Below are 10407 nucleotides of genomic sequence, written 5' to 3' on the forward strand. Positions count from 1 at the left end.
CACGACTTGGTGGCTGTTTTTGGGGTGTTCTTGAGCACACTAATGTGTCGGGTGAGTTTTTTAGGCGAATATATATATAAGACTCGCTGAAAACTGATTCCCGGGGCTCAAGTTATGACCCGATGAACTTTTAATTAAAACTTATGGTTATTAATTATGACTTATGATATAAATAATGAATTTCATTATTAATAAATTACTTATGTTATAAAAATTAAATATTTTAATTTAAGACTTATGATATACATATTTATTATATCATTTATTAATTAATTATAATTTAATCAAACTTTTAATTAAACTTATGATTAATAATACTTTTATTATTAATGAAAAATACTTATGGTAAGTATTAAACTTATATTATGAGATTATTATAATAAGACTTATAATAAGGATTAATTAATTATTTAATAATTATAAGGCTTAGTTATTATTTAATTATAATTTAATTATTAAATACTTATGATTTAATAATTATAATTAGAAACTTATGATATGATTAATAATTCATTATTAGTTAATAATACATATGATATGATTTAAAATTTATTATTAATTAATAATACTTATATTATGATTAATATTTAATTACTTAATTAAATACTTATGTTATATTAATTATATCATTTAAACTTATGTTAACTTTAATATTTCAATTTAATTTAATTAAACTTATGTTATGACATAATTATACATTTATGACTTTAAATAACATTATAACCTATATTATTATTATAACCTATACTTTAAAAATCAATGTTGAATATGTTTGACCAAGGTTGACTTTTGAGTTGACTTTTAGTTGACTTTGACTTTCAGTTGACTTTCTAATTAAGGAAACTTTCCTAACTTATAAACTTTCCAAAAATAGCAACTTTCTAAATATGGAAACTTTCTAAATTTGGAAACTTTTCAAAAATAGAAACTTTCCAAAAATGGAAACCTGGTAAAAATAGAAACTTTCTAAAAATAGAAAGTGTGTGTCCGTACGCTGTTCCGATCAAACCGATGCATCTTGAGTGTTGTTCTATGTCTACTTGCAACATGTACAATAGCTATCATACTAAGACTTGACCTAAGTTAGTTATTTATATCGACCTGCTTTATTTATAGGTCGGCGTTGTGATCATTCCTGATCACTTTACTTCGTTTGCTGTTCGCATTTTTGTGTGGTTACTTCATTTTCTTTAAGGTGAGTTATAGTCCCATTTTTCTATTTTAAATCTTTTGGGATGAGAATACATGCATTTTATTTTTACGTATTGGACACAAGTGGAAGTTGGTTTAAATTATTCATTGTGAGTCGAACAAAAATATTTCCTAATCTGGTAATTGTAATCACTGGTTTCTACTGGTGAACGCGAATACTACGGATAGATCTATCGGGTTTGACAACCCCATTTTGAGCTAGTCGCGCTAGCAATTTATAATCGGAATGTTTAGTACTTCGTATTTAGTTGAAGATACACTTATTCGGTGTATATTATTTATTGGGTTTGGCAAGGGTAAATAAATGGTTAAGTGGTTACCTGGTGGCTCACAGAAAATGGAATATGTTTTCTAGCATATAATTTTGTGGTCCAAAAAGGAGTTTTTATGTTTTCAAACATAAATTTTTATGGTTTAAATTAAATATTGTTTGCATTATTAAACCTATAATTCACTCAATATTTTTGTTGACAGTTACTCGCATGTTTTATTCTCAGGTTCATGGTTGATTGCTTCTGCTGTGCTTAGAGAGTCTGCATAATTATGATGGCATCTTTTGTTAAATATTAACTTGCATTCTATTTTGATACATTTAATAGTGGGTGTTGTTGACTTGATTTGGTCAACTTTTAGTTATGTAATAATGTATGGTTTTTCTAAACTTACACATTTTGGTAGGTTTCCTTTATAGGAAATCATTTTTAAATAAAGAATGCAAGGTTATTTATCAAATTCATAAATAGTTATTGTGACAAAGCATTGGCTCTTACTCCTCGCGGTCCCTATTAGGGTTGGCTATACGTTGTTGAGAGGCGGGCCGTAAAATCAGTGTCTGAGGTACGCTCAGTGGTCACCAGGCGGTTAGCTGGGAAGGCACTGAGTAGGATGCGTCCCCACTGTATCACAGGGTATATAATCATGGCGAGATATTCGGGAAATGAGAGAGAAAATGGTGTTTCTAATATGTTCACCGATAAGTGCTTTAGGTTCTACGTCAAGAAGTGAATTTGGTTGGTGGAAAGGATCGCCTTCTTCTTGTCTCCATTAGTTAAGTCGACTACGAACCCATCAGATAAATTGAGGATGGCTGATTGGTTGATTCATTCTAGTGACGTTGTCTTCAGAGCTCGAGTGAAAATCCATATCGGAATCCGAGGGACTTGAACTTGTGGTGAGTTCCATTTCGTACGATTAGATAAAGGGTTTTCGATATAAAAAGAATTCTAAATCTTATTCATCCGCTCATTCCGACCGACAATCATTCCGGAGTAATAGAAGAAGTCAACGAGCTTCGCGCTCGAGTAGTGGCTTTGGAGAATATGGTGCAAAACTTAACAGCTCCAGCAACATCACCGGCACCAACAGTACCACCAACATCAACACTAGTACCACCAACAACCCAAGTTTCAACATCACATGCCTCAACATATCATTCTGTATCTCAAGCATAATCATCGTTCTACGTACAGTTCTGTCTACTTTATCTTCATTCTACATATTGTTCTACATCGATTATCTTCCGCTGTGCATTTGCTCATTTAAAAGATATTACTTGGAGTCATTCATGGCATATTTTGATCAGTACCTCGCAATGGGACCAGAGGTTGATGACTTCGTCCAGGTGGATAAGGACGGGTTGTCACATGTGGTATCAGAGCTGGTTTAATGCCGTTTATTAGCGGGTTAATCGTAGAGGGGGTTCTCATAGTTATAATCAAGCTGTGAGACCAAGATAACGATGGTCGTCAAGTGTACTTTGACGGATCATTTCAGTTGGTATCAGAGCGTTGGTTGTAGGAAATTAGGCTGCATTGATGTCGTTACCCGAGTCAATAGGGTGCATTAGTGAGTCTAGTTATAGCCCATCTTATAATATATTATTATATGTGATTATTTGTATCGTATTGGTATGCATATTGTTATCATACATACATCTCTATTATGTTCTGAATCCGGGAGGAACTCCCATACCGATTTAAACGTATTCTCCGACTCATGCGAACTTATCATTATAAGAACACCTCGGGTAGTGAAACCGAGGGCTGTCATTCTTGACTTCTGAAATTCTCGACATTTCTATGTCATCTATTATGGTTATGTATATAACGTTTGAGTTATATTACGCGAGATGTCATTCTTGACTTCTAAATGCTCGGCATTTCAATGTCAGCTATTATGTTTAGGTATATAACATTCTTATTATATTACGTGCATTTGTGCCGTTGTGCCTATGTACTTTGGTTTTTGAACCGGAAAACGTCATTCTTGACTTTCAGAGATTTTTGGTACTTCGAAGACATTTCTATGTCATCGTTACTCCTATTCGTTACTTATGATGTTTTGTCTCTTGTGCTATCCTTAGAACATTGTTTAAGAAATTGTTTTAGAGGAATTGTGTGGAAATCCGAGGTTGATCGTGTGTCCTGACCTCATGTAGTGCTATTGGAATGGAACTATGAATTAGTGAAATATAATGGCGTCAGGACAACGTGATTATATTACGTTAATTCATAAAGAAGTCCCAATATTGTGACACGAGGAATAGAAAGCGAGTCAAAGAAAATTTTTACACTACTCATTCAGAAGTTCTGATGTATTACATGGATAAGGAAAATATTCATTATCTTATTTGTTGATATACGAGAAGCTCGTTTTAGCCAGATTATCTATCTCATGCTCTATCTTTCATAACTCACTTGTTAGCAACAGCTTCTCTCGGGAACAGTTTTGGCCCAAGGACTTATGTCCTGATAATAGTCAAAACAACATTTAACTCATTGGTTTTCATGACCTCGTAACATTTGTCGGTCAAAATGTCGCATGACGATTCAAGTCCTTTACTCGATCTTCCACGATCTTACTTCAACTTGTAACCTCTAAAATACAGATACTCTATTATCATCGGGAGTTTTACACATTTGTTTAATTGGGTGGTCCTCACGAGATTATGGGCGAATAGAAGTAATGAAATATTTTGTCATGTATACAACTTATAAAATCATATATGTACGTATGGATTCAAATGAATAAATTTACCCTTACCTATTTTGGCTAGTATATACTAAATCATACCTTCAAAATTATTTTAAAACCACTCATTTATTGAGCTGTTTGACTAAGTCAATTTGCTTTATATAAAATGGTACACATTGTACGTGCTTCTAAATTTACTAAGAACTTCGTTCCGTTTATGTTGTCACGTCAAACGTTTAGAGCTTTTTCAAAACTCCTTTGATCGATTTTTTCAAATTTTCGCATTACTCTACAGAGTGTTTGGATCACAGTTCTTCTCATCCTCCGTTTAAGGATGAAACTTACCATTAAGTTCATTGATAGAAGCTCTTACACCATTTTGGATGCCGATTTTATAAAATTTGTTGGAAAAGTCTTCGCACTCATAAAATTTTCCCCCTTATGGTTGGACATGGCCGAAACGCGGACCGATAAATCAATTTTTTAGGGTACACTCGGTAGCCACCCTATTCTCAGGAAAGGAACTGGGTGGGTTTCTACACCAACTGTTGATATAATTGGTATCACAGATAGATATCACACTAGACCATCTGGGGAGTTTCTACTCTCAATATTCGCTGTCAACTGCAACACCCTCATAAACGGCAATCCTAGGATTCAATACTTTAAGGTACACGGAATTATTTTTGGAGATTCATCTCACCTAGAGTCGACCATTCCTTATAACCCATGATTCACGTTCTTTTCATCCGCACATAAATGTAAGAATATGGATGAATCCTAGATTTCCTCGTTCATTGTACAAGGAATTTCACTCTCGTTGAAATATCACACCTTTTGTACGTCTTCCTTTCGGAAATGTAATGAAAATTTACTTTGAAGTCCATGATCCTCGTTATCTCCTTTAAGAGAATTGCCTTATATATATCTATGCCACCAATGTGACTACTTCATATATTTCTTTCTTCATTGTTGCAACTATATTTCATTCGTCCCAGTTCGTCCCCTTGGGGAGCTCCTGTTTTGTTCGTTAAGAAGAAATGTGGCTCGTTTCGATTGTGTATTGATTATCGCAAGTTGAACAAGCTTACGGTTAAGAACCGTTACGCTCTTCCGAGAATTGATGATCTGTTCGATCAACTTCAAGGTTCGTCCGTTTATTCTAAGATTGTTCTTTGTTCCGGTTATCACCAACTGCGGGCTAAAGAAACTGATATTCCGAAAACCACTTTCCGTACCCGTTATGGTCATTGCGAATTTCTTGTTATGCCGTCCGGATTGACTAACGCACCTGCTGTGTTCATGGACCTCATGAGTCGTGTGTGTAGACCTTATCTGGACAAGTTCGTTATCGTTCTCATCGGTGAAATTCTTTTGTATTCCAAAAGTGATCAAGAACATGAAGAACATATGAAGTCGGTCCTTGATTTGTTGAGGACGGAAGAGCTATACGCTAAGTTCTCTAAGTGCACATTCTGGTTGAAAGAAGTTCAATTCCTTGGACACGTTGTTGGTAAGAAGGGAATTCAAGATGATCCTGCTAAGAATGAGGTGATTGAGAAGTGGGAAATTCCGAAAACTCCTACTCAGATTCGTCAGTTCTTAGGTTTGGCAGGCTATTATAGAAGGTTCATTCAAGATTTTTCACGAGTAGCGAAACTGTAGTGACCCGAACTTTTCCATGTTTATATATATTAATTGAGATTAATATTTACATGACTAAATGTTTCCAACGTATTAAGCAATCAAACTTGTTAAGACTTGATTAAATGAAATAAGTTTCATATAGACAATTGATCACCCAAGTTGACCGGCGATTCACGAACGTTACAAATTTGTAAAAACTACATGTTGTGGTATATATAGACATATATATATGGTTGACATGAGATTATGATGAGTAAGTATCTCACTAAGTATATTAACAATGTGTGATATACATAAGAAATGAGATTACTAAGTTAAGAAACTCGAAATGATATATATAACGATTATCGTTATGATAACGTCTACTAAATACATATGTATCATATTAAGATATTGATACACTATATTTAACATGATAAAATGATATTTAAATATATCATTAAGTGTGTTAACAATGAACTACATATGTAAAAACAAGACTACTAACTCAAGAATTACGAAACGAGACTTATATGTAACGATTATCGTTGTAACGATATTTTAATGTATATATCATATTAAGAGATATTCATACATCATAATATCATGATAACATAATAATTTAACATCTCATTTGATATAATAAACATTGGGTTAACAACATTAATTGAGATCGTTAACTTAATGGTTTCAAAACAACACTTACATGTAACGACTAACGAAGACTTAACGACTCCATTAGAATGTATATACATGTTGTGTTTTGATATGTATTCTTACACTTTTTAAAGACTTCAAGACACATATCAAAGTACTTATACTTAACAAAAATGCTTACAATTACATCCTCGTTCAGTTTCATCAACAATTCTACTCGTATGCACCCGTATTCGTACTCGTACAATACACAGCTTTTAGATGTATGTAATATTTCTATATACACTCCAATGATCAGCTTTTAGCAGCCCATGTGAGTCACCTAACACATGTGGGAACCATCATTTGGCAACTAGCATGAAATATCTCATAAAATTACAAAAATATTAGTAATCATTCATGACTTATTTACATGAAAACAAAATTACATATCCTTTATATCTAATCCATATACCAACGACCAAAAACACCTACAAACACTTTCATTCTTCAATTTTCTTCATCTAATTGATCTTTCTCAAGTTTCATCTTCAAGTTCTAAGTGTTCTTCATAAATTCCATAAGTATAGTTTCATAAACAAATCAAGAATACTTCCAAGTTTGCAAGTCTACTTCCAAGCTTTCTAATCCATTCCAAGTAATCATCTAAGATCAAGGAACCTTTGTTATTTACAGTAGGTTATATTTATAATTCAAGGTAATATTCATATTCAAACTTTGATTCAATTTCTACAACTATAACAATCTTATTTCGAGTGAAAATCTTACTTGAACTGTTTTCATGTCATGATTCTGCTTCAAGAACTTTCAAGCCATCCAAGGATCCTTTGAAGCTAGATCCATTTTTCTCATTTCCAGTAGTTTTATCCAGAAAATTTGCGGTAGTAATGATGTTCATAACTTTGACACCACCAAATAGGGTCTGGGGTATTTGTGTCTAATTATATCAAATCACAGTTGTATAAACGAGAACGACTCTACATGAGACGTTTTGTTGAGTTTTGCAGCAGAAGATAAATATGTCTTTAATTGATATGATATGTAATGAAGACTCCAAGCATAGCAAACAATCATTATCAAAGCAGTAGATATACAACGGAAGCAATATTTTGAAATGTCCCGTTCTTATTGATTAAAAACGTTCCATATTAATTGATTTCGTTGCGAGGTTTTGACCTCTATATGAGACGTTTTTCAAAGACTGCATTCATTTTTAAAACAAACCATAACCTTTATTTCATAAATAAAGGTTTAAAAAGCCTTACGTAGATTATCAAATAATGATAATCTAAAATATCCAGTTTACACACGACCATTACATAATGGTTTACAATAAAAATATGTTACATCGAAATCAGTTTCTTGAATGCAGTTTTTACACAATATCATATAAATATGGACTCCAAATCTTGTCCTTATTTTAGTATGCAACAGCGGAAGCTCTTAGTATTCACCTGAGAATAAACATGCTTTAAACGTCAACAAAAATGTTGGTGAGTTATAGGTTTAACCTATATATATCAAATCGTAACAATAGACCACAAGATTTCATATTTCAATAAACATCCCTTACATAGAGATAAAAATCATTCATATGGTGAACACCTGGTAACCGACATTAACAAGATGCATATATATAAGAATATCCCCATCATTCCGGGACTCCCTTCGAATATGATATAAATTTCGAAGTACTAAAGCATTCGGTACTTTGGATGGGGTTTGTTAGGCCCAATAGATCTATCTTTAGGATTCGTGTCAATTAGGGTGTCTGTTCCCTAATTCTTAGATTACCAGACTTAATAAAAAGGGGCATATTCGATTTCGATAATTCAACCATAGAATGTAGTTTCACGTACTTGTGTCTATTTTGTAAATCATTTATAAAACCTGCATGTATTCTCATCCCAAAAATATTAGATTTTAAAAGTGGGACTATAACTCACCTTCACAGATTTTTACTTCGTCGGGAAGTAAGACTTGGCCACTGGTTGATTCACGAACCTATAACAATATATACATATATATATCAAAGTATGTTCAACATATATTTACAACACTTTTAATATATTTTGATGTTTTAAGTTTATTAAGTCAGCTGTCCTCGTTAGTAACCTACAACTAGTTGTCCACAGTTAGATGTACAGAAATAAATCGATAAATATTATCTTAAATCAATCCACGACCCAGTGTATACGTATCTCAGTATTGATCACAACTCAAACTATATATATTTTGGAATCAACCTCAACCCTGTATAGCTAACTCTAACATTCACATATAGAGTGTCTATGGTTGTTCCGAAATATATATAGATGTGTCGACATGATAGGTCGAAACATTGTATACGTGTCTATGGTATCTCAAGATTACATAATATACAATACAAGTTGATTAAGTTATGGTTGGAATAGATTTGTTACCAATTTTCACGTAGCTAAAATGAGAAAAATTATCCAATCTTGTTTTACCCATAACTTCTTCATTTTAAATCCGTTTTGAGTGAATCAAATTGATATGGTTTCATATTGAACTCTATTTTATGAATCTAAATAGAAAAAGTATAGGTTTATAGTCAGAAAAATAAGTTACAAGTCGTTTTTGTAACGGTAGTCATTTCAGTCGAAAGAACGACGTCTAGATGACCATTTTAGAAAACATACTTCCACTTTGAGTTTAACCATATTTTTTGGATATAGTTTCATGTTCATAATAAAAATCATTTTCCCAGAATAACAACTTTTAAATCAAAGTTTATCATAGTTTTTAATTAACTAACCCAAAACAGCCCGCGATGTTACTACGACGGCGTAAATCCGGTTTTACGGTGTTTTTCGTGTTTCCAGGTTTTAAATCATTAAGTTAGCATATCATATAGATATAGAACATGTGTTTAGTTAATTTTAAAAGTCAAGTTAGAAGGATTAACTTTTATTTGTGAACAAGTTTAGAATTAACTAAACTATGTTCTAGTGATTACAAGTTTAAACCTTCGAATAAGATAGCTTTATATGTATGAATCGAATGATGTTATGAACATCATTACTACCTCAAGTTCCTTGGATAAACCTACTGGAAATGAGAAAAATAGATCTAGCTTCAAAGGATCCTTGGATGGCTTGAAAGTTCTTGAAGCAGAATCATGACACGAAAACAATTTTAAGTAAGATTTCCGCTCGAAATAAGATTGTTATAGTTATAGAAATTGAATTAAAGTTTGAATATGATTATTACCTTGTATTAGAAATATAACCTACTATAAGTAACAAAGGTTTCTTGATCTTGGATGATTACTTGGAATGGATTTAGAAAACTTGGAAGTAAACTTGCAATCTTGGAAGTATTCTTGATTTTATGAAACTAGAACTTTTGGAATTTATGAAGAACACTTAGAACTTGAAGATAGAACTTGCGAGAGATCAATTATATGAAGAAAATTGAACAATGAAAGTGTTCGTAGGTGTTTTTGGTCATTGGTGTATGGATTAGATATAAAGGATATGTAATTTTGTTTTCATGTAAATAAGTCATGAATGATTACTCATATTTTTGTAATTTTATGAGATATTTCATGCTAGTTGCCAAATGATGGTTCCCATATGTGTTAGGTGACTCACATGGGCTGCTAAGAGCTGATCATTGGAGTGTATATACCAATAGTACATACATCTAAAAGCTGTGTATTGTACGAGTACGAATACGGGTGCATACGAGTAGAATTGTTGATGAAACTGAACGAGGATGTAATTGTAAGCATTTTTGTTAAGTAGAAGTATTTTGATAAGTGTCTTGAAGTCTTTCAAAAGTGTATGAATACATATTAAAACACTTCATGTATATACATATTAACTGAGTCGTTAAGTCATCGTTAGTCGTTACATGTAAATGTTGTTTTGAAACCTTTAGGTTAACGATCTTGTTGAATGTTGTTAACCCATT

This window comes from Rutidosis leptorrhynchoides, chromosome 9 (assembly GCF_046630445.1).
Source record: "Rutidosis leptorrhynchoides isolate AG116_Rl617_1_P2 chromosome 9, CSIRO_AGI_Rlap_v1, whole genome shotgun sequence".
In the NCBI taxonomy this organism is placed as follows: domain Eukaryota; kingdom Viridiplantae; phylum Streptophyta; class Magnoliopsida; order Asterales; family Asteraceae; genus Rutidosis; species Rutidosis leptorrhynchoides.